Raw genomic sequence first — 25,559 nt, forward strand, 5'->3', positions numbered from 1 at the left:
AAAGAAAAAAATGACCAGTTGACGTTCGTAGCCTTTCCAACTCGAGCTATTAAGCCCTAGGAGTGTCTCTACACTTAGCACCCTAAAGCCGTCTGGTTTGGGAGTTGTTGGCCTAACGCTTGCTACAAGGGTTGGTTAGAAAGCTTAAGGGACTTAAACATTGCACGGTCATTCAAAAAAATAAACTGGTAATAAACATGGTTTGCTAGAGTTCGTAGCCTTTCCAACTTGAGCTATTAAGCCCTTTGGAGTGTCTCTACACTTAACACCCTAAAGCCATCTGGTTTGGGAGTTGTTGGCCTAACGCTTGCTACAAGGGTTGGTTAGAAAGCTTAAGGGACTTCAGCATTGCACAACCATTCTATGTTTCGCTTATGAGTTACAATAAATTGTCAACAAGCAACAAAAGTTGTCTTGTAAATAAAATCATGCCTTAGGGACCTCATTTAAAGGGGAATTTAATGATTTGCAAACTTGTGCTTTGGAATTGGAAAAGAAAGTAAAAGCCGCATGTTGAGAATCCAATTCACTTTCACTGAAGCTAGAGTTGATTTCCTTTCAAGAGATGATAATTGAGTTATTTATATAGACTTTGATGTTGATGCATGTATGTGGAAATGTATTTAGCCAATTTTTGTATCAATGCTTCATATATGCAAGGTAGTCTTCCCAATGACCCAATCTCCAGTTTTTGTCTGTTTCAAGTTGTATTTGAGCTATGTATCTATCTCATTTTACCATGGATGATATTTTTGTAGTAGCATGCCCATGGTTGTCTTTTCATTGAAGTATTCATTGTAGTTTTGCTAAGGGACTAGCAAAATGTAAGTTTGGGGGTGTGATAAGCGCCGAATATTATATATTCAAGCGCCCTAAATTGCATTAGTAAAGTCCGTTGTATGTTAATTTATGTAGATTATCTTCATTTCTATGTTTTTATGCATTTTCAGGTTCATTGGCCAAAATGGAACAAGAATAAGGCCTTGTGGAATCTTGAGCAACAAAAGGTGCCAATGCTGAATTCTGGCAGCAGTAGAACCTGGACTTTGCTTGCCATTTTGACCTTCCAAACTCGAGAACTGGACTTCCCTCATAACATGAAAGATTTACAGCTTTGAATTAGCTTTCTAAATCTTCAAACGGTTTGTCATTCGGAGCTCGGAGCAGAGAGTTATGGCCTTGTTACCAGAGGTGCGCAGAACTGCCTGGCAGCAATGAAATTCTGCCTTGATCTTCATTTTCGACCAACCATCCTTGAGAATTGGATCTCCACCAAAAGATGAAATATTTAGAGCTCTGAATTAGCTTTCTAAATCTTCAAACGGTTCATCATTCGGAGTTCGGAGCGCAAAGTTATGGCTGTTTAACCGAAGTAGGTCTGGGCGGAGCAAGGCAAGAATGGAGCATTCTGCTCCAATTTCGAGTGCTCGAGCCCTTATTTCGAGTGCTCGAACTTAGGGCAGAATTGCATCCGGAAATGGCCCATTTTCAGCCACTTGCATCTTGGGTTCCTCAATTCTAATTTCCCTCTTTAATGGTTGGTTGGAGATGTTGGTTGGTGGGGGTTTCTAGAGCCTTATCTCTAGAAGATAAGAGAGGGAAGCCACACAATATGAGAGAGCTTCATTTTACAAGATTGGAGGAGAGAGAAGAGAGCAAGAAAGGTGTGTTCTTGGAGCTAGAAGAGGGGAGCTCGAAAATGGAGGTCAAGGCTTTGCTTCCTCCTTCCTCTAGTGCATCAATGGGTAACTAACTCCCTTCTAGGGAGGTGATGAAACTCCTTCTTGTAAGCATGTCTTGTTTTTTATTTACATTTGGGGATGTAATGTATATATATGACCTTTCCATGAACTAGAGCTTTATTTGATGTGAAGAGCTTCAATGTCTATTAATGATCATTTTGAGTTTAAGATCTTGTCTTAAGATTGTCTCCTCTTATGATTATTTTGCTTCCATTTTCATAGTGACAATGAAGATGAGTTTATGGAAATGTTTTTATTGGCATGATGCTTGGGAAATTTGATAGTCTATAGCTTAGGGTTCTCTTTTGATAGATTATTCTTGATTCCTAATGTCATGTGCTTCTACTATGTGATTAAGGGCTTGATAACTCTATGCTTAGTGAGTATGTCTAAGGTTGCAACCTAGTTTAGGTAACCAAAACATGCAATACTTTGATAAGTTATTCTTTCCTATTGATTTCATAAAAATTCTTGAAGGTAATGTAGCAATTTTATGTTGTTGCATTTCATGGTTTTATGTATATATTATTCCCCAAGTAAATCATGTATTAACATGCTTATGGATAGGTAGTGGATTCACTTCCCTAGCCCTCTCTACCTAGATCTCCTTCCTTTACATTTACTAGCATTCTTGTTTTATGCACACTTCAATTACTAGCTTAGTGACAAACCAATCAACAACTCCTTATTACACCTTATCATTCTTAAATAACTCTAGATACTTAGGTTGCCTTAAGACTAGCGCAGTCCCAGTGGTTCGACTTACCCGACCAATAGCCCTATTTTACAATGATTCGTGCTATTGCGAAGGTTGATGTATAGTTGATCAACCGATCAATTTTTGGCGCCGTTGCCGGGGACTGCAAACGGTTTAGCAACCAAAGTTTAGGGTTAAATTTAGTTTGATTGTGAATATTGTGTCTTGTGAATATTCCTTGTGTGTTTTGACCACCTTTGTGTTTTAAGTGTTGTAAGATTCTAGGGACTCGAAGCTCGCCGTGGGAATGCTAGCAAACTGTAAGTCTAGAGGACCCCAGGTAAGTCTCGTGACTTCTAGTTTCGAGTTGTGAATATTGTGCATGTGTTAAATTTAGTTTTAGTTTAGTTGTGAAGCCCTTGTTGAGGCTCTTATCCTGTTTAAATTTTGTGTTAAAGCATCGGTCCTTGTCGTGGCCATTTACATTTTCCGTCTTGATAATTGAGGAGAAAGGGAACATCGTATGTGGAGTTGTGGTTGATGAATTGCTTTGTTGAGTATATGCTTTATTGTTGATGTTCGGTCGTAGGTCACTTTCCTTACCCACAATCGATTCGCCCATTGATATCAATTCTCTTGAAAGAACTCTTAGACGGAACCTTAGGGAACCCACTCTTACAAGGGACCTTGAAACTGAATTCAATATAATGGGGGATAACGTAGGAAATCCGGGGAATGAAAGGGCTGAAATTCCTAATATCGAGCCAATGACTCTTAGAGATCATTTCATCCCTACCACCTATGCTTCTCCATCTTGCATAGTGATGCCAAACATCGATGCAGCTCAATATGAGATCAAGTCTAGTACCATTCAAATGCTTCCATCATTTCATGGCTTTGATAATGAAGATCCATACAAGCATCTTGATGAGTTCCTTGAAATCTGTTCAACCATCCGGTTGAGAGGTTTTCCGGACAATGCACTTCATCTCCATCTCTTCCCATTCTCCCTAAAAGATAGGGCAAAATATTGGTTGAACTCCCTCGCTCCCAACTCTATTACTTCTTGGGCTCAATTGCAACAAGAATTTCTTAAGAAGTATTATCCGGTGAGTAAAACCAACCAAATGAGGCATTCCATTCTAAGCTTTTCTCAAGTTGATGGAGAACAACTCCACGAGACTTGGGAAAGGTTACAAGATCTTCTTCGGAAGTGTCCTCATCATTTGATCCCAAAATGGCAATTAGTGCAAGCTTTCTATGCCGGCTTGACCGAAACCCATAGATTCATGGTTGATTCTTCTTGTGGTGGGATGTTCATGTCCAAGAATGCGGATGAGGCTTGGACCTTACTCGAGAATTTGAGTGAAAATTCACTTCAACACAATTCTCGTAGGGCTCCGACCGCAACCACTCCAAGCAACACCAACCCTTGTCAACCAAAGTCAATAAGGGAGGAATCATCTCAAGTGGATGCCATCGCTCATAAATTCTATCAATTGATGGCACCACATCTTCCTCCTTCATTGTCTCAAAATTCGGCAAGTTCAGTTTGTGCTTCATGTACTAGTCCATTCCATCTCTCGGAAGATTGCCCCACAACGGAGCAATTTCCTAGTCCCAACCAAGAGCAAGCTAATGCCATGTTCTCGCGGCCCGGGAACAATCCATATTCCAACACCTACAATCCGGGTTGGCGTGATCATCCGAATTTCTCATGGCGGCAACAAGCCCCACAGAATTCCCAATTCCAAAACCAAGGGCGGCAAAATCAGCCCTCTTCTCAATATCAAGGTAGACCTTTCCAAGCCTCTTCAAGCTACCGTCCTCCTTACAATCCAAATGTCTCCAATCAACCTTCTGTGTGTCCAACTGACGAGATAGTAGCTGCAAACAAGCAAATGATGGAATCATTAAATAAGCAAATAATGTATGCCAACAAGCAACTCTTGACATCCTTGCAGCCTACTCTCCAAATGGTCCACTCTCATACTCAATCCATAGCTAATCTCGAAAATCAAGTGGGCCAAATAGCTAACTCGGTGAATCAATTGCTTCAAAAGGACAAGGGCAAGCTTCCCTCTCAACCTTTTGAAAATCCTAGAGGAATGCATGTGATTGACGAAACCCCTCCTCCGAGTGGGCCGACTCATGAACAAGTTCAAGCTATCACCACCCTTCGGAGTGGTAGAGTGGTGGACAACAAGGTCGATGGAGACAAAAGTGAAGAAGTGTCGCCGTTGAAAAATCCAAATTCAAGCTCTTCTAATCCAAATTCTTGTCCCAATACCATTCACGGATATCCCACACATGTCTCCCCAAATGTGGAAACTACTTATGAGCCAAAAGCTCCGTTCCCTCAACGTCTTCAAGAGTCGACACACTTTGGGAACAAGAATTGTAAAATTCAAGACATGTGGGAAGTCTTCAAGCAAGTGAAGATTAACTTGCCCCTGTTGGATGCTATCAAGCAAATCCCTCCCTATGCAAAATTTCTCAAAGATTTGTGCACTCAAAAGCGCACTTCTAAAAATCATTTGCCAAAAAAAGTGAGGTTGACTGAAAATGTTAGTGCTATTATTCAGCACAGCACTCCCCCGAAGTATAAGGATCCAGGAGCCCCCACAATCTCGTGCGTCATTGGTGACAGCAAAATCGAGAGGGCCCTCCTTGACTTAGGAGCTAGTGTGAATTTAATTCCATACTCGGTCTACCTACAACTTGGTTTGGGCGATCTTAAGCCGACTTCTGTGGTTTTGCAACTTGCCGATAGATCGGTCAAGCATCCACGAGGTATTCTTGAGGACGTCATCATCAAAGTGGACAAATTCTACTTCCCGGTAGATTTTGTGGTTCTTGATACGGAACCAGTCCATGACCCAAAAAAGCACATTCCCGTGATCCTTGGTAGACCATTTTTGGCTACGGCTAATGCATCAATTAATTGCCGAACCGGGGTGATGGACATTGCTTTTGGAAACATGCAAGTCAAACTCCACATCTTTCATGCAACTCAACATCCCTCCAATGAGGATGATTGTTTTCTTGTGGATGTCATTGATGAAGTGGTCGAAGAATCTCTCCCCTTCATCCTAAGCAAAGATCCCCTTGAAACTTGCATGTCTCATTTTGACTTCTCAAACTTTGATGTTGATCAAGCCATTCAAGACGTCAATTCCTTGCTTGATATTAATGCTATCATGGATGTACCTCCTTGGAAAATTCCAAAAGAACCACTTCCCCAACTTTCCACCACTCCTCCGGTCCCATCATTGTTATATCCGCCACAACTTGAGCTTAAGCCGCTCCCGGCCCATCTCAAGTATGTGTTCCTTGGTCCAAAGCAAACCCTTCCGGTCATTATTGCCTCGGACCTTCAAAAAGACCAAGAGACCAACCTTTTAGCGGTGCTCCAAGAGCATAAAGAAGCTATTGGTTGGACAGTGGCAGATTTGAAAGGAATTGACCCCTCCATTTGTATGCACCGCATTCATATGGAGGATGACGCAAAGCCTACTAGAGAGGTCCAGCGCCGGTTAAATCCAAACATGAAGGAAGTGGTCATGAAAGAGGTGATCAAATTGCTAGATGCGGGAATCATCTATCCTATCTCTGATAGCAAGTGGGTGAGCCCCACACAAGTTGTCCCCAAGAAATCCGGGCTCACCGTTGTTGAAAATTCAGCGGGCGAGCTCGTGCCACAACGAACCACCACCGGGTGGCGTGTGTGCATTGACTATCGTAAACTCAACTCATCAACTAGGAAGGATCATTTCCCACTCCCATTTATTGATCAAATCCTAGAAAGGTTAGCCGGCCAAAGCTTCTATTGTTTTCTTGATGGTTATTCCGGCTATAACCAAGTGGCCATCGCCCCCCAAGATCAAGAGAAAACAACATTCACATGTCCCTTTGGTACTTTTGCCTATCGACGCATGCCTTTTGGTCTATGCAATGCACCGGCAACGTTCCAAAGGTGCATGATGTCCATATTCTCCGATATGGTTGAAAGGTTCTTGGAAGTTTTCATGGATGACTTTTCCGTATTTGGCTCCTCCTTTGACTCGTGTCTCAAAAATTTATCTCTTGTGCTCCAAAGATGCAAAGAGACGAATCTCATTCTAAGTTGGGAGAAAAGCCACTTTATGGTCCAAGAAGGCATTGTTTTAGGACATGTCATTTCTAAGCGGGGAATCGAGGTAGACAAGGCAAAAGTTGAGTTAATCTCTAATCTTCCTCCTCCGAATTCCGTCCGTCAAATCCGTTCTTTTCTTGGCCATGCCGGATTCTATCGTTGCTTCATCAAAGATTTTAGCAAAATCTCACGGCCCTTGTGTAATCTCTTAGCCAAGGATGTTCCGTTCAATTTTGATGACGCTTGCATGGAAGCTTTCATCAAACTTCGCATTCTCCTCTCCTCTGCCCCGATCATGAAACCCCCTAATTGGTCTCTTCCCTTTGAGATCATGTGTGATGCATCCGATTATGCATTAGGGGCGGTTTTGGGCCAACGTGTGGATAAACTTCCGCATGTCATTTATTATGCTAGCAAAACTCTCTGTGATGCCCAATTGAACTACACCACCACTGAAAAAGAATTGCTAGCTGTGGTGTACGCCTTGGATAAATTTCGCTCCTATCTTCTTGGCTCCAAGGTCATCGTCTTTTCAGATCATGCCGCCCTTAGGCATTTGTTAGCGAAAAAAGAGACAAAACCCCGCTTAATTCGATGGATCCTCTTACTTCAAGAGTTTGACATTGACATCCGGGACAAAAAAGGGACCGACAATGTTGTCGCCGATCATCTCTCTCGCTTACTTATTGAGAAATCTTCGGAATTTACAGCCATCCGTGATTCCTTTCCGGATGAGCAACTTCTTCAAGTTTCACATTCTACTCTTCCGTGGTTTGCGGATATTGTCAATTATCTTGCGGTTGGCAAAATTCCAGCTCATTGGTCCAAACAAGAGAGGGACCGGTTTTTCTCCCAAGTCAAGCATTTCTTTTGGGAAGATCCGGAATTATTCAAGTATTGCCCGGACCAAATCATCCGGCGATGTATTCCTGAAACCGAGGCCACAAGCATTTTAAATTTTTTCCATACTCTTGCTTGTGGAGGCCATTTCAGTGCCAAAAAGACCGCTAACAAAATCCTTCAAAGCGGATTCTTTTGGCCTACCTTGTTCCGGGATGCATACAATTTTTGCAAATCGTGTGAACGATGTCAAAAACTTGGATCCATGTCCCGAAGAGACATGATGCCCCTCACCAACATTTTAATTGTTGAAATTTTTGATGTGTGGGGGATTGACTTCATGGGACCATTTCCATCTTCTTATGGCTATGAGTACATCCTTGTAGCGGTGGATTATGTGTCTAAATGGGTTGAAGCCGCGGCTACCAAAACCGATGATCATAAAGTCGTGATCCATTTCATTCAATCTCACATCTTTAGTCGTTTTGGTACACCCCGAGCAATCATTAGTGATGGCGGATCTCATTTCCGAAATCGTTATCTCAAATCCGTCCTTGCTAAGTATTCAGTCATTCATAAGGTTGCTACACCTTACCACCCTCAAACGAGTGGTCAAGTAGAGATTTCTAACCGGGAGATTAAGCACATTCTAGAAAAAACGGTTAGACCGGATCGCAAAGATTGGTCATTACGGCTAAACGATGCACTTTGGGCTTACCGGACAGCTTATAAGACACCCATTGGCATGTCACCATATCGACTTGTCTTTGGCAAAGCATGTCATCTCCCGGTAGAATTAGAGCACCGTGCTTATTGGGCCGTAAAAAGGTTCAATTTTGATCTCAAACAAGCCGGCTCTAATCGTGCGTTGCAATTGAATGAACTTGAGGAATTGCGTAATGACGCGTATGAAAATGCAAAAATTTACAAGGCAAAGACTAAAGCTTTCCATGACAAACACATCGTCAAAAAGTCTTTTGCCCCGGGACAAAAGGTCTGGCTTTTCAATTCCCGCTTGAAACTCTTTCCCGGTAAACTCCGGTCAAGATGGGATGGTCCATACATTGTCACTACCGTCTTTCCTCATGGAGCAATCGAACTTCATGATCCTGCAAGTGGATCACTCTTCAAGGTAAATGGCCAAAGGCTTAAGCCTTGCATTGACAGCACAATTCTAACTCGAAAAGTTGAGGAAGTCCCCTTGACGGATCCCATTTATGAGGAATAGTGCCTGCTCTAACTTCGTCTAGCTATCGACATTAAATTTAGCAAAGCAAGGGAATAAATTCTTTCGATGTTCCAAGCTTCTCTACCTTCTTAAATTGCTCGTGCCTTGAAATTTTCTGGGAAATGGTTTCGATAAGCCAAAAATTTGATTTTTCTAAAATGGTCTTCAGTTGTGTTTCGCAATTTTAGACTGGCCTCTTAGACCTTCTTAGCTCTAATTTTCATTCCCGGAAATTTCTATCGCTTTTGAGCAATTTCATAGGACCTTTGGCATGCAACTCATGTGCACAACCTCTCCTTTTCAATGCATTGTTGAATCATGGTTCCTCAAAAATTTTCATGCATTAGAGAGAAGCTGCAAGGTTTGAAAATTTTCTCAAAACTTTCCAGGCATTGGAGATGAAATGCAAAGTTTGAAAAATTTTCATCCAGGCATTAGAAATGTTGAGCAATTTGACAATTTTTCCAAAAATTTTCTATCCATGCATTGGAGAGGTGTTACATTTTGAAAAAATTTCCAATTTGATCCATGCATTAGAAAGAAGTTGAAAAGTTTTCCAAATTTTTCTAAAAATCCATCCATGCATTGGATTGGAATAATGTGTCAAGTTTCAAATTTTCCATGCATGCCTTGAATTTAGGACTGACATGCAAATTTTCAAAAATTCTCTATGCTTAAAATTTTCATTTTTGAGAATTCTATCCCTTTTGCATCATGTTGAAATGTTTTAAGTTTGAAATTTTCATTTTTGAGAATTCTATCCCTTTTGCATCATGTTGCCAAAAGCTTGAAAATTTTCTTAAACTCATCCATGCATTGTGTGCAGTGCAAAGTTTAAAAAAAAAAAAAAAAAAAAAAAAAAAAAAAATTTTCATCCATGCATTGGAATGGAATGAATTTGCAACGTTTAAAAAATTTTTCTTCAGAAATTGCATTCAAGCTTTGTGTGATGTTGTAAAAGTTGTAAATTTTTCCATGCAATTTAAATTCATGCATGCATCAGTAAAGAAAAAAATTTCCATGAAAAATTTCCAGAAAAATTTTTTCCATGCAATTTTTTCCATCCATGCAAGCTCATGCATGGCCATGCAACAGCATTCAAGCTCCATTCAAGGTTCAAGCACCAAAAATCATGAGCCTGCTGCCTTCATTTAGAGCATTCTAGCTCCCAGTTGGAGTGCTCTAAGCTTTTTAGCCCATCTTCCGCAGCTGCATGCTACTGCCTCAGAATCGAGCACTCGTAGCCCAAGCTTCGAGTGCTCGAAGCTTCACCATTTGCTTGGCCAACTCACTGCTCTCATTTCGAGCACTCGAGCTTCCTCTTCCGAGTGCTCGAACTCCCCATACAACCCACTCGAGCCTGCTGTCTCCATGCAGAGCACTCGCCCTCCCCCTTGCGAGTGCTCGAAGACTCCATCCCACTCAACAAACCAACTAACCAACCTCCCAACCTCACCCCCTCAAGCCACCTCCACTCTCAGCCACCATGCAGCCATGCATGTCACAACCATGCCCCCCCCCCCCACACCATGCCAACCATCTCCACAACAAACCCACCACACCAACCCAAACCCACCCCTCTCTGCCGATTTCTAGAGCACTCGAACCCAAGTTTCGAGTGCTCGCCATTGCCCGGGCTCTCTCATGCAAACCAACCGAGGCCACTGCCCCTATTTCGAGCACTCGAAAGCACCCTTCGAGTGCTCGAACCAAGCCTCTCTCTCTCTCTCCCTTCTAAAACCACAGCCCACCACTCTCACTCAACCTCATCTCCTCTCCTCGGCTGCCAACCCCTCTCATCCACCAACTCCACAACCCAACCACCCTCAACCTCACCATCCCATGCAAACCTACCTTCACCTCCTCCACCTTTTTCCCCACTCTCCTCTAACCCAAGCACCATCCTCAACCTCCCACCCATCCCCACCATTTATCCCACGCACACAGGGCCTTTGGTTCTCCATTGTGGGGTAAGTTTCTCCTTCTTTTTCTCTTTCACATTTTTGATCAATGGAGGATGGGATTGCTTGTGTGAAGGATTTGTGATTGTTTGGGAGTTGTGTATTGCATTTGCAGGGCCAAAAATTTTTGGGTTTCCTCCTCCACCCCACTCATTTTCACCTTCTCCTTTTTATGGTGCACGCCAGGTGTTCGCTGAAATTCCTCAACCATGCCAACCAACCTCAACCCTCCTGCATGCATGCATGCAAGCCCATGCATGCATGCCCCTCACTCTCTCATGCCACCCTCTCGGCATCCCCACCTCTCCACTCTCCACCAAACAACCCACACCTCCCCACCCAAGCATGCAAACCATGCACGCTCCCCACTCTCAACCATGCAGCCACCCAACCCAAACCAACCCACCTTGGCTTCTATCCCCTTCACCCTCGGCATCCACCCTCACCCACCTCACCTTCTCACTCACCACCAACTCATGCATGCCATTCATTCCAAAAAAAAAAAAAAAAAAAAAAAAAAAAAAAAAAAAAAACATAATACTATATATATATAATAATAATATTATAACAAAATATATATATATATATATATATATATATATATATAAATAAATAAATAAGTCCTGTTTTTCTTTTTATTTATGTTTTGATTTTTACTTGTGTACATTAGTTGTGTTTTGATCGGTCTTCATGTCCAAGTTTGGGGGACGCATTTGCACACTCGCATGGCTGACCATCTACGTCGTCGTCACTCCACTTGGTATTATTGTTCCTTTCCCCCCTTTTTTGCTCTTATTTTGATTTACTTGTCTTCTCACATTGAGGACAATGTGACATTTAAGTTTGGGGGTGCATTTATGCATTTTTGGTTTTGCATTTTTGCTAAGCAATGATAATATAACTTGACACTAGTTGGAGATGAAGTATATGTTTAATACCTTGTGTATAGAAGCAATTGAAATTTTTGAAAATAAAGAAAAATTTAAGTTGAAATGATCATGTAGATTCAAATTAGTCTGTATAAATGTCTCAATTAAATTCTTGCTGGATTTAACACTCTTTTAAGCTTCACAATGCACATATGCACATTGGAAACTAAACTGTGAGGCATGCCACTTGATCGACCTTGACCTTGGCCTAGTTAATTTGATTTGATGAACCTGATAGATGAATATCTTTGGCATGATTTAAGTTGTCTAAAAAAAAACTGAGAAAGAAAGAAAAAAATGACCAGTTGACGTTCGTAGCCTTTCCAACTCGAGCTATTAAGCCCTAGGAGTGTCTCTACAATTAGCACCCTAAAGCCGTCTGGTTTGGGAGTTGTTGGCCTAACGCTTGCTACAAGGGTTGGTTAGAAAGCTTAAGGGACTTAAACATTGCACGGTCATTCAAAAAAATAAACTGGTAATAAACATGGTTTGCTAGAGTTCGTAGCCTTTCCAACTTGAGCTATTAAGCCCTTTGGAGTGTCTCTACACTTAACACCCTAAAGCCATCTGGTTTGGGAGTTGTTGGCCTAACGCTTGCTACAAGGGTTGGTTAGAAAGCTTAAGGGACTTCAGCATTGCACAACCATTCTATGTTTCGCTTATGAGTTACAATAAATTGTCAACAAGCAACAAAAGTTGTCTTGTAAATAAAATCATGCCTTAGGGACCTCATTTAAAGGGGAATTTAATGATTTGCAAACTTGTGCTTTGGAATTGGAAAAGAAAGTAAAAGCCGCATGTTGAGAATCCAATTCACTTTCACTGAAGCTAGAGTTGATTTCCTTTCAAGAGATGATAATTGAGTTATTTATATAGACTTTGATGTTGATGCATGTATGTGGAAATGTATTTAGCCAATTTTTGTATCAATGCTTCATATATGCAAGGTAGTCTTCCCAATGACCCAATCTCCAGTTTTTGTCTGTTTCAAGTTGTATTTGAGCTATGTATCTATCTCATTTTACCATGGATGATATTTTTGTAGTAGCATGCCCATGGTTGTCTTTTCATTGAAGTATTCATTGTAGTTTTGCTAAGGGACTAGCAAAATGTAAGTTTGGGGGTGTGATAAGCGCCGAATATTATATATTCAAGCGCCCTAAATTGCATTAGTAAAGTCCGTTGTATGTTAATTTATGTAGATTATCTTCATTTCTATGTTTTTATGCATTTTCAGGTTCATTGGCCAAAATGGAACAAGAATAAGGCCTTGTGGAATCTTGAGCAACAAAAGGTGCCAATGCTGAATTCTGGCAGCAGTAGAACCTGGACTTTGCTTGCCATTTTGACCTTCCAAACTCGAGAACTGGACTTCCCTCATAACATGAAAGATTTACAGCTCTGAATTAGCTTTCTAAATCTTCAAACGGTTTGTCATTTGGAGCTCGGAGCAGAGAGTTATGGCCTTGTTACCAGAGGTGCGCAGAACTGCCTGGCAGCAATGAAATTCTGCCTTGATCTTCATTTTCGACCAACCATCCTTGAGAATTGGATCTCCACCAAAAGATGAAATATTTAGAGCTCTGAATTAGCTTTCTAAATCTTCAAACGGTTCATCATTCGGAGTTCGGAGCGCAAAGTTATGGCTGTTTAACCGAAGTAGGTCTGGGCGGAGCAAGGCAAGAATGGAGCATTCTGCTCCAATTTCGAGTGCTCGAGCCCTTATTTCGAGTGCTCGAACTTAGGGCAGAATTGCATCCGGAAATGGCCCATTTTCAGCCACTTGCATCTTGGGTTCCTCAATTCTAATTTCCCTCTTTAATGGTTGGTTGGAGATGTTGGTTGGTGGGGGTTTCTAGAGCCTTATCTCTAGAAGATAAGAGAGGGAAGCCACACAATATGAGAGAGCTTCATTTTACAAGATTGGAGGAGAGAGAAGAGAGCAAGAAAGGTGTGTTCTTGGAGCTAGAAGAGGGGAGCTCGAAAATGGAGGTCAAGGCTTTGCTTCCTCCTTCCTCTAGTGCATCAATGGGTAACTAACTCCCTTCTAGGGAGGTGATGAAACTCCTTCTTGTAAGCATGTCTTGTTTTTTATTTACATTTGGGGATGTAATGTATATATATGACCTTTCCATGAACTAGAGCTTTATTTGATGTGAAGAGCTTCAATGTCTATTAATGATCATTTTGAGTTTAAGATCTTGTCTTAAGATTGTCTCCTCTTATGATTATTTTGCTTCCATTTTCATAGTGACAATGAAGATGAGTTTATGGAAATGTTTTTATTGGCATGATGCTTGGGAAATTTGATAGTCTATAGCTTAGGGTTCTCTTTTGATAGATTATTCTTGATTCCTAATGTCATGTGCTTCTACTATGTGATTAAGGGCTTGATAACTCTATGCTTAGTGAGTATGTCTAAGGTTGCAACCTAGTTTAGGTAACCAAAACATGCAATACTTTGATAAGTTATTCTTTCCTATTGATTTCATAAAAATTCTTGAAGGTAATGTAGCAATTTTATGTTGTTGCATTTCATGGTTTTATGTATATATTATTCCCCAAGTAAATCATGTATTAACATGTTTATGGATAGGTAGTGGATTCACTTCCCTAGCCCTCTCTACCTAGATCTCCTTCCTTTACATTTACTAGCATTCTTGTTTTATGCACACTTCAATTACTAGCTTAGTGACAAACCAATCAACAACTCCTTATTACACCTTATCATTCTTAAATAACTCTAGATACTTAGGTTGCCTTAAGACTAGCGCAGTCCCAGTGGTTCGACTTACCCGACCAATAGCCCTATTTTACAATGATTCGTGCTATTGCGAAGGTTGATGTATAGTTGATCAACCGATCAAAAGCACGGTTCAAGAAAAGCCTTTTGGGTCAAGTTTAAATTTTTAAAAACCAATCCTACCACTACTACCACTACTACTAACGTAGCAAGAGTGAGTAGGGATCATCCCAAGGGACTGGAGGGCTACTAGTAATGGAAACAATGCTTAGGGTTAGTAGGTCGAGTGATCAAAGGTAGATTGTTTGGTTGATTATACTACAATTAAGATTAAGTAAGCTCAATATAAAACAAGTAATTATAGGATAGAGAAAACAAAAGAGAGAGGTCTTGGGACTTAGAGATCACCACTAAGCATCACTTTTCTATATACTCAATTCATAATTAATGAGGGGAAAAACATATGTTGCAACAATAGTGAGTGTGTGTGGTTGTTTCAACAAGCATGGATGACCAATTAAGTGTATATTGTCTAAACAACACAGTGAATAGCACAATATATCAAACTAAGCCATTAATCCTTCCTTTAAGCTCACAACCCAAACACATCACATTAGAGAAATATACTACTTGCATTCATAAGTATGGAACATCAAACAACAAGTATAGATTGTCCTCCCATTTAACAAGTAAGGTAACTACACTATATCTAAGCTAATGACATGAAAATTAAACTAATTAAACTAAGGGAGAGGCACAATCCATCAAGAAATGAGTATGAACCATCAAATAAACCACAAGAGCATTCTTTTAAGCACTATGTCTTGACAATCTATAGATCTATAGCATCAACACACATAGACATGCATCAACAACACAAGAGATAGAGATCAGGTGTGATCCGAGGGTAGATTAGGGATCGTGAGTTGTTTGTTGAGTGTTGTCAGATAGGTGATGGGGTTGTATGTCAGTTGAAGCGATTGAGGACAGCTTAGTCTCTTGAGCCAGTGAGAGCAGTATTGCCAGATAGGCACTTTTTCCCTTGACGAGTCGTGGGTGGATGTGACTGGCGTCGCGAGTCTCGTTCCTTGTGTATATGTGACGTGAGCGTTGGTGCTCTTATCTGATTGGTTTTGGCTAGTATGGGTGTTGTGGGGTAGCGTATGTGAGGTTCCGATGTTAACTGTGTATGACGGTCCGTTTGTGGCGAGGTCGCCTAGAGTTGCGGTCGTAGTCCTATATGTGTTTGCAGTCAGTTCTCCTCCTTGTGAGTAAGGAGTTCACTTCATCTTAGGTGAGATTGGGTGTCTATGGTTAGACGATTGGTGAGTAAAGTGTGATAAGGTGTCAGGTGCATTCGAGTACGAGTTGTTGGTCTCTTGTGAGAGTGGGGTTCATTACCCGTTTCATTTGTTCTAGTCTTGGCAAGGACGTTAGTTGTCGTGAGCCTTGTTTTCCATCTAGGCGTTGTATGCGTTCGCAGATGGACGGACCTGTATGTAAGTCATTGTGTTATTAGGGTTCACTAGTAAAGGTTTGGTTAAATGGGTTGACTCACTCCCACGGAGGGAGGTGTAGTCTTTGGGTTCTGTATTGTTTGTTTTGAGAGTGGTCTTGACTAATGGAATGTTAGGCACGGATTGTCAAGTAGGGATTTTGTTTCTGGTGTATGGTATTATCGGTGATGGCTAGGGAATGTGTCGTGAATGGTAGTTTTGAGGATGATTTGGTGATGTGATGTGAGTTATGTATTCGGATGCTTTTATTGGTGTCCGAATTGAGCAGTGTCTTGGGAACAAATGTTGGCATTGTTTGAGTGATAAGCAGCTAGAGAGAGAATGTGTGATTTCATTGAGGAATAATATGAGTGATTGACTTTAGTTTTAAGGTTTTAGGCATGAGATGGTCATATTGTGTGTTTTGACGAGGTCAAAATTGAATCGAATGACGTTATGGAGTTGTTTACCTAGTATGGGTGTTTTGAGGAAATTAGAGATCTTATATATTGGTTGATGATTGTGATGCTTGGTGCTATGTTGCTCTTAGCTTGTTATGATTGTGTGATTAAGTCATGATTGGGATTCCTAGAGTTACGAGGTGATTGCATAGTCGTTGAGGTTACGTATGGCAATGAATGGATAGTGAGTGAATCTCATTGTTATTTTGTGAACTGTGTGAGATTGTATTTGAGATGTGGACCTAAGGACAAGAATGACGTCTGTGCTGAGATCGGATCGAGGATGAGGATGGCCTGGCCAAGCATTTCTCCTAAATCAATCCCTCTTTAGTACAATGTCGGGTCAAAGGTTAATGATTGATTTGAGTTGTCACGAATAGTGAGAGTATAGTATTGGACGTGTGACAGTGTGGTGGTGTGAATTCAGGAAGTTATCTCGGGTGACGAGATGTGTTAGGTGGGACCCAGTGTCCAATTTGTTTGACTATTAAAGCTCTTGTTTCGAAGAATTGTGTCTTAGGTACAGCATAGTACGCTTTACTAATTTGGTGATTCATGTTTATGCAATCATTGGGGGATTCATTGTTTAATCATTTCAAAGTTGTCAAATGTAATTATTGTCATATAGTGTGATTAGTGGTCGTTGGTACAGTTATGTGGTGGTGTAGCTACGTACTAGATAACAAGTGTTTGGTCTGTCTGGGACATGTAGATTAAAGTTGAGACTATTTGAGAGATGGATATGATTCCTTGTTTGGGGTTTTGTGTGTCCTTGAAGGGTGAGTGGAGGTTGGATGTTGTTATGTTCCGGGGTCTTGTAACTATTTTTCCTTTCGGACTTTGGAGCCTTTCATGGCTGTGTGGAGTAGACTGATGTTCATTTTGAGTCAGGCGTAGAGCCTAGTTGGTCTTATGTTATGATGAGGTGAGAGATGAATACCCGTATTGGGTTTTAGTGGTAATGGTGTATGATTACCTGGTAACGTCCGGTGTCAAAGGCAATAATGTTAGTGAGTTCATGGTTTTAGGGTTTTGTGAGGTGTTCTCGGAAAATGTGTGGCTGTGGGCCTACTTCATAAGGAGGGTAGATTTCAAGAATGAAATCTTTTTAAGGAGGGTAGATTGTAATATTTTCATTTTTCATCATTTTCTATTTTTCCAGAATTTTTGTTGTTGCAAGGGCATTTTTGTATTTTACCGTTTTGCGTACCGGGCATTGCGAAGTGTGCTGGCTGTGTCCGAGAGTTGTTTAGAGCATTTCATTGAGTCTAGGACTCTTTGAAATGCAAGGGTAACCAGTTTCACATTTTTTCATTTTTCGGGCCGGACGGTCCCGTGTGGGACTTGCTACCGGAATTGTTGCATATAGGGATTTTAGTTGGGTTCATTGGCATCTCATGCATTTTATTTAATGTAAATTTATGTGGTTTTATATAGTTTGTATAGACATATATTGTGTGGTGCAAAAAGAGCATGAAAATAAAAGAAAAAGAAATAAAATTGTGGTGGTGGCACCCACCACCACCTTTTAAGGTCAAGAGACCATTAGGCCTCACATTTTTCTCTCTCTTTTTTCTCACTCCCATAAGTCTCTCTCTCTCCCCTTTCTTAATCCATTTTCCTTTTCTTTTCAACACAAAGATTCAATCCTTGATCTCTCCTTCATCTTTTGGTATTTTAGGGAGCCGTTTGTAGCAAATTAAAGATCACGACGAGATCTACAAATTGATCGGAGCAAGTCCTTGTTTGGTACAATCTTGGAATTTTGAAATTTAGGGCACAAATTTGGAGGTTTTTGCAATTCTTGAGGTAGGGGTTCCTAATTCCCAATTTCTTGTTCTTTTGTGAATTTTCCTTCAAAATTTGAAGTCAAGCATGCTTAATTTGAGTTGATTGCCTTTAAAATGATGTAATTGTTATATTTAAAGTTTATGATTATGTGTATTGATGGAATTATATGATAAGCATTCCTAAATGTTAATTTCCATGCCTATGGTGTTTATTAAATTCCCAGAAATTGCTATGAAGAAGCATGTAAAATTGTGTAGTGTAAATTTCCTTTATTTTCATATTGGAAAAGTATGTAACATGCATTCATGGCATTGAGCATGAAAGAAAAGGGCAAAGTGATTTGAAGTGAATGAAAAAGAGGTTTTTGGGAAAAATATTTGAGAAAAAGATATTTGTGAAAACCCGGATGCCAAAGGATTACTGAGGGTCCGTGGCGTTAATATATCCTAGAGGGAACTAGGGAGATCGCCCTAGGGTGGTTGAGCTATTTGGGCCCCAAATAATGCCGCGAGGTTACCAAGGGTTAGGGACAGTAGCCAATCTTTATCTCGTGTCGCCAAGGGAGTACCGAGGGACGGGTTACATTCATGGTTTGAAAAGTGAAGAATTGAAGTGAATTGGAAATAGGGAGCGACACACGTGGCATCGCATTTCATGGCACGGTATTGTTTATTTTGAAATTGGATTTGATGTTATACTCTTTCCCGGTATAGTATAACTCCTATCCTCTATCCCTATTCATTATTTGGATTCACAGGGCCATAAGAGGTGTGTCTTATTCACCACCTACTGAGCAATTCGCTCACCCCATTATTTAACATTTTTCAGGGCTTGGAAAAGACATGGACGCTAACCCTTCACAGGCATAAGGAAGAATAGAAATCCATTTTTTTAAACATCTTTTGTGTATTTTCCATTCTTTTGTAAAGTCTCAAATCTTTGCTGTAATGACTCAATCATTTTCTTTCCTTTCATTTTCTCAGATTTTCACTGATATTTTTTTTCCATTGATCTTTTCTTTCTGAGTTCGGTTTCTCACCACTTAGTGTCATCTTGAGTGCTCAGGGATGGTTTCTGAGACTCTTTTCCGTGGATTGATGACTTCCTTTGAGAGCCGAGTCATTTTCATATTTTCACTTTTGTGACACTATTCACTTTCGTCTTTATCTCGGTTGTCACTTTGTTAGCATAACCTCACTTTTTGTGTTAGGATTTGATTCCAGTTTTGCATGCATCCACGATATTTAAATTCCATGCTATGTGTATTTTCACTTTTGTAGAAAAGCATGCTAAGTGCTTACTTTTCTTGTAAAGGGTATAGATGCAAGACCTTTTTGTAATTTTCCTAACTTTTGGGGTTTTTGTGTAATTACTGTAAAGTAATTATTTTTCGTCTTAGGGACCATTTTGCAATTTAATTTGGAAGATATTTTCAAAAAGGACTTTTTTACAATTTTTGAAAATTGTGACAAGTGTCACACTCTCATTGGTCCACTTGTTGACATGTGTGTGGAAACACTTTGAGGCCTTCGATGATAACACATGGAGGGTGAAGATTCACCCACTTGTTGGCCTAGGATTGGTGTATTTGTTGGCTTGGATGGTTGGCAAGTGTAGGCTTAGGATTAAGCCTACAATAGATGCTTGGATGAGTGACAAGTGTAGGCTCACAATTTGATCTTGCATTAGTGTGTGTGTGAGAGGTAGTGTAAGAGCACATAGTGAGTGGAGGATCTCTATCCCCTCCACTCACATTTCATTTTGATCATTTTCCATTTCCTCCCTCTCTTGTAAAGAAAACCCTAGCCTCCATGGATGGAGCCTAAAGCCTTAAGCTTTGACCTTGATTTTGAGGGCCTTCCATTGATTTCCAAGCTTGAACTTGGGAATACATTTTGTTCCCCTCATCTTCCTCTTCATAACCCTAGAAGGGTTTGCCATTTTGTGTTGATTTGCCTTGGATTCTAGAGAGACGCTTCTCTAGTGAGGTAGGGGATGTTATAGGTTTATATTTTGTTATCTTGCATGCTTTTGATGCTTATACAACTTGTATGCATGTTTTAACGTTAATTTGAGAAATTAATGGTTGTTGTAACTTGCATATAACTCACTTATGACTTGATATATGGCATGGCCATGACTTGATCCTTGTTGTATGTTAATTTGGGAGGATTTGAATAGGTTTCCAAATCTAGAGAATTAATGAATTTAATTTGATTTAAATTCTAGTAAATTGGGTTTCGCTTGTATCCCATTTTGGACTTGATATATGGTATGACCATGACTTAATCCTTGATATATATTAATTTGAGATCATTTGAACAACTTTTGAAATCTAAAGATTTAATTAATTTAATTTAATTAAGTTCCACATGATTATATTTTGCTCCCTTTGTAAAATTCATGTGATATTTGCAACCACCATGGAATGGACATTCACATATATAAATTTGAGAATTTTTGGAGAACTTTGATTTCTAGAGAAATTGATTAATTAGGTTAATTAATTTCCTCTTAGTGTTCTAATGATAGGGACATCTATTTCATGGGGCTTTTGTCCATTTAGCAATGTATCATGACTTGTTGTAACTTGGCTCCATTAATGTAGTTAATGAACTTGCACCTTTATCTTGGAATGGTTTGATTACTCATATGTTGCTTAGTAAGTAGTTGAATCATCAATCTCATACCTGTGGTACATTTACATCAATAGATTCTATGTGCTATATATCCTAGTTCATAGTCTATGTGGATACATACTATGATTTCTTGACATTTCACATGCCATTATAGTTAAGAACTTAGGGCATGACTTGCGTGTTCTAAAATCTTGGTTGTGCATGGAATGTGGCTTAATGCATTACTTGTATCTTGGTACTACCTTGACTTGCACAACTTGTTGATTTTGGGACTTAGGATATCAATCAAGAATTGACATGGCTAGGACTTGGTTCTAGTACGGGGGAATGTCCTTCTACAACTATAATACGCACTCGGGGAAAGGTACCCATGGGTTAGTAGCCCTAAAGTGATCTCAAGAGTACGGTTTTAATCCGGGCGATATCCGAGTTTCCACATTGGTTGATTTCACTCTTTAAATTTCAAGTTGCTATTCCTTGAAGATTTAAACCTGTCGCGTATGTGAAATGCTCCAATCTTGTTTCATTGCATAGATTTTATGCTTCATTCGTGATTTAACCCCTTAAATTTCAAGTGTCGTATTCCTTGAAGATTTATGACTCCTTTCATGTTGTATGGATTATTCCAAGCCTTGTTCAATTACATTGATAATGTGATTCATGTTAATCTATAACTTTTCGCGTTTCATGAAATGTTCCAACTTTGTTCTATTGCATAGATATTATGCCCTGTCCCTAATTTCAAGTATTCTTCTTATTGTGTTGTATGGACTATTCTAAACCTTGTTAAATTGTATTGAAAATGCAATTCATGTTGATCTAAACTCAAGCATCCTTCTTGTCGTGTTTTGTGGATTTTCCCAATCTTGATTCATTTCATATACGTATGTATGTCACGATTCTTGTTAATTTATGCTCTAGAGTAGCTTAGGATGCTCCCTGGGTCTCACTTTAACATAGACGTTAGGTTGCATGAGCCCTTTGACATGTTTAACCTTAAGGTGATAAATTGTAAAACGCTAGGTCGATGCATGCTCATTTCCTACGAGTAGCTTTATGTTACTCACCCCTATGATACTGGGGCATATTTCAGGTACAAGAACAAAGGTTGCGATTCTCATCATGCTTGGATGATTGGTGGACTTGAAGATTTTCATTTCTTGTAGAGGTTGGCTTGAAAAGCCATTTGTAGCCTTATATGTCAAAATATGTATATTTGAATTTAAACATGTAATGTGTACACGAGTACACTCTTTTCAATGTATTTGACATGTATGAGATGAGGCTGCAGGCCAATGACATGTATTTGTATCCTATGTAGTTTTGACTTCATGAAATATTATGAAAATATTGAAAAATGTTAAGTTATTGTCTCACTATGTTTGCATCGGGTGTGGAAATTCCATTTTGATTCTTCCGTAGGATCTCATTAATCATGCATAAAGTGTGGCCAAGGGCCAAACGGTAATTTCCAATCATTTGCTAATTTTGGTTTTCAAAATATCCATTTCAAATTTATTTTCGCCTTTTTGGCCGTTGGGGGGTCGGATTTTAACTCGACCATTTCTGGGAGCCGCGGACCATTCTCGCGCGCTTAAAATCACTTATTGCAATTGCGTGCATATTCATTTTAGCCTAGAAGTGCATTTGGGGTCAAATGTATGTTTGATGCAAATTCACATTTTTTGCCGTTTTGAACCTAAACTGAGCATAAGGGCATTTTGGGGTTTTCACTTGAAAAGTAACGTTTTCTTTTGGCATGATTGGCTAGAAAACATGATTTTGAGGGTAGTTTTTTCTTTGTGTTTTTTTTCAAAAAGGTCCAGAAAGTCCTCAAAATTGCATTTCAAGGTTGCATTTCAGGTGCAGCCTACAGCAGTTCGAGCGCTCTAAAGGGGGTTTCGAGCGCTCTAACTTTGGGCAGAAATCTTGGGACAATTTTTGAGTGCTCAAAGCCCTTGCTCGAGCGCTCGAGATACTGTTCATGGGTGTATATGTGTCTTGGTTCAGCACTGCACCTCCAACTTCAAATCATCATATCTTCTTCGTTTTAACTCCGAATTGGTCCGTTCTTGAATCTAAATTAACCGTGTTGAAGTAAGCTTTCCAATGGTACCAATTTTAGATTCAGATTATTCTTGTAGCTCAAGATATTCAAGTTTTAGTAAGGTAGTGTCTGTTCTTGGTTCGAACCGGGATAGGGTTTCCCTTCCTTCGACTTCAGAACTTGATATCTTTGCCGTCCGGACTCCTAATAAAGTGATTCTTGAGTCTATCTTTATTAATTTTTTGTTGTCTTTCCAATGGGGTGCACGGTAGCACCCATTTCAATGTGGAATGACCATTTTACCCCTAGGTTCATTATTATCCGTTTTTGAAACATTGCTTCCGCATTTTCTTCCTTTGGGTTTCGTGGCCTCATTGAGGGTCACATTGGTGTCTTAGAGGAGTGTTGTATCTCTAGAGACCATTGTTCTATCTTTTGTTTCCGCATTTTGGATCCGTTTTGGGTCATCACAGGACACATTGGGTTGAAAAATCCAGGGTCGTCACAGGTGGTATCAGAGCTCCTAGGTTTGAATACCTTGGATGATAGGTTTTTGGTGCATATCATGCTTATGTTGCCATGCTCTATGTGTTTATATGTTTGGTGATAATATGTTTTGGTTGATAACATGTTTATGTGCTCATGTGCTTATGTGGTATATGTAGTATGTCGTTTGTTTAAGCATGATTTTATTCTAATGTAGAGAGCATGACATGTGATGTGTGCTAGATTAGAATTGTATATGCATTATTGTGTTGCATATTTGGCTGAACTTGGGATTAGTCACTGGATGTTTGAGTTGAGATTGAGTCCTTTGGTGAGTTTTCACTTAGTACGATGGTTGGTGAAATTGGTTTCATTTTGGCATTCTTCCTTGAGGTTGTTGGTGATTGTCCACATGTTTTATGGTAGTATAAGTTGTTGTCGACCTAGCATTGGTTTGAGGTAGGTGGTGAGACACCTTTTGTTTAGGCTCTCGTGAGGTGAGTCTTTTGGCATTGCCATAGTGCTAGATTTGTTGGTTTTGGGCCACGATGAGGTCATAGACCTCTTAGGATCCTTAATTGTTTTGGAAGGTTCCTCTGAGATTGCAATTTTCGTAGGCGGGTACGTTATGGGGGGGTGCATGGCACTGTCATGCTACCGTACTGGTTAGCTACAAGTGTAGTTCAGATGGAATCAATGTTGGTTTTGTTGTGATAGGCGTTGTCCTTTTGGTTGGTGATGATATGAGTTTTGTTTTGAACGTCTAGTGCTGTGAAGGTAATTGATAGTCGTTTTGGGGACAACTTTGGAGATCGATTTGATTGTTCGATTGTATGGCTAAAGTAGCCATTTTATTTGAGTTCTCCTTGCGTGATGACGCTTTTGGGATCGAGTCGATTGATCAATATTTTGGGTTAGTGAGAGCATTACACTGTTAGTGTCACCTCTAGATTCAGAGTTGGATTATTAGAGTCTTACCATTGTGGTAAAGGCTTACGTTTGTTTTGAGACAGGTTATTGTCGCATTGGTTTTGGAGTCAATTTATGGCAAGGAATTGTCCTTCCTTTTACCTAGACACTCTAGGACACGATGTCCATAGGGTTCATTGTTGCATCATTTTATCTTCTTCAGTTTCGTTTACTACCATGTTAGTAGTATGATTTATGATGTTGTGATGCATGAGTAGGTGGAAGTACGTCCACAGTTGCTTTCTTGTTGTGTGGCATTAGCATGCCTTCTTTATATGCTTAGAGATGCCATGTTGTTACTGTGCTTTAGTGATATGATATTGTGCTTACATGGAGACAAGCTGCATGTACCCTTGATTTTTATCTATGTGAGTAGATTTATTTATTTGGTAGTGCATTCCTTGTCATATGCATGACTTCCATATTCAGTTCTCCCTTTTGTTCCCTTTTCATGCTTGTCGTGTTGACATTTATGGGAGAATAGGATTTCTTTTCTTTCTTGGTTCGAGTAAGGGACTTCACAAGGAGTGAGTCTCTTTTCTTCGTCGCCTTGTGCACAGTTTTGGGTTTGGTTGGTCTATGAGCATCACCATTGTTGTCTTGAGTCCTTGGTGAGGATTTGGTTAATTTTGGTCGACTTACTTCCATGTAGGGGGGTGAAGTCTTTGACCTTGTTGTCTTTCGTTTCAGAGACTGAGTCATGGTGTCGTCCTTCTTAGGACTGCTAGTTCCTTTTCTTTCGTGTCTTCCCTTGGGAAGTTTTGCCGTGGTTGTTGACGGGTTATGTTGCTCAGTGTGAGTGGATTGGTATGAGACCATTTTAAGGGGACTTGTGTCCATTTAATTGAGGATTTCGTGAGGTGAGCTCGATGCTCTTTTGAGAATGTCCTTTGGAGACTTGTTTCAGTTTTGGAGACCTTGATGTGGTCGACTCTTAGGAAGAGTTTTGAAAGATCGTTGTTGGATATGGCTTGTTTATGGAGTTTTCTCATCCTAGTATGACTAGGCGTGGTTTTGAGGAATTGTTGTTCCAGTGATTGTTTATGGATCGATGGAAAATTGAGGAATTTTGATTTAGCTTGGTGTGGCCAAGTACGATTTAGAGAGACTCATTTTGTAATTTTGATTGTTGTCAGAATTTTGATATAGTGCCACTATTTTAAGGATCTAGTTATCTATGATAGGGATGTGAATCCGATGTTTGACTTCGGTGTAGTTTTGTAGTTGATCTGTTTCAGGGAGATATGTAGGACATTCGATGAAATGTCTTATAATGAGATTCATTTTGGTTTCTGGATGTTTTGACTTGTTTTTTTTGGATTGGGACTCTTGGTTGATGTTGTTATGAAAGTATTTTGAAACATTGGAGTTGTCAGCTTTGTTGTATTGGGGATT

General features: G+C 40.0%; 1 pseudogene; it reads left to right on the forward strand.

Annotated features, from left to right (window-relative positions):
• The window catches only part of LOC132266298 (uncharacterized), a 78,965-nt pseudogene that overhangs the window by 6,474 nt on the left and 46,932 nt on the right, over nucleotides 1-25,559 (forward strand).

The sequence above is a fragment of the Cornus florida genome, unplaced genomic scaffold (assembly GCF_030987335.1).
Source record: "Cornus florida cultivar Cherokee Brave unplaced genomic scaffold, ASM3098733v1 CherokeeBrave_3.0.0_Hap2_Chr07, whole genome shotgun sequence".
Lineage (NCBI taxonomy): Eukaryota > Viridiplantae > Streptophyta > Magnoliopsida > Cornales > Cornaceae > Cornus > Cornus florida.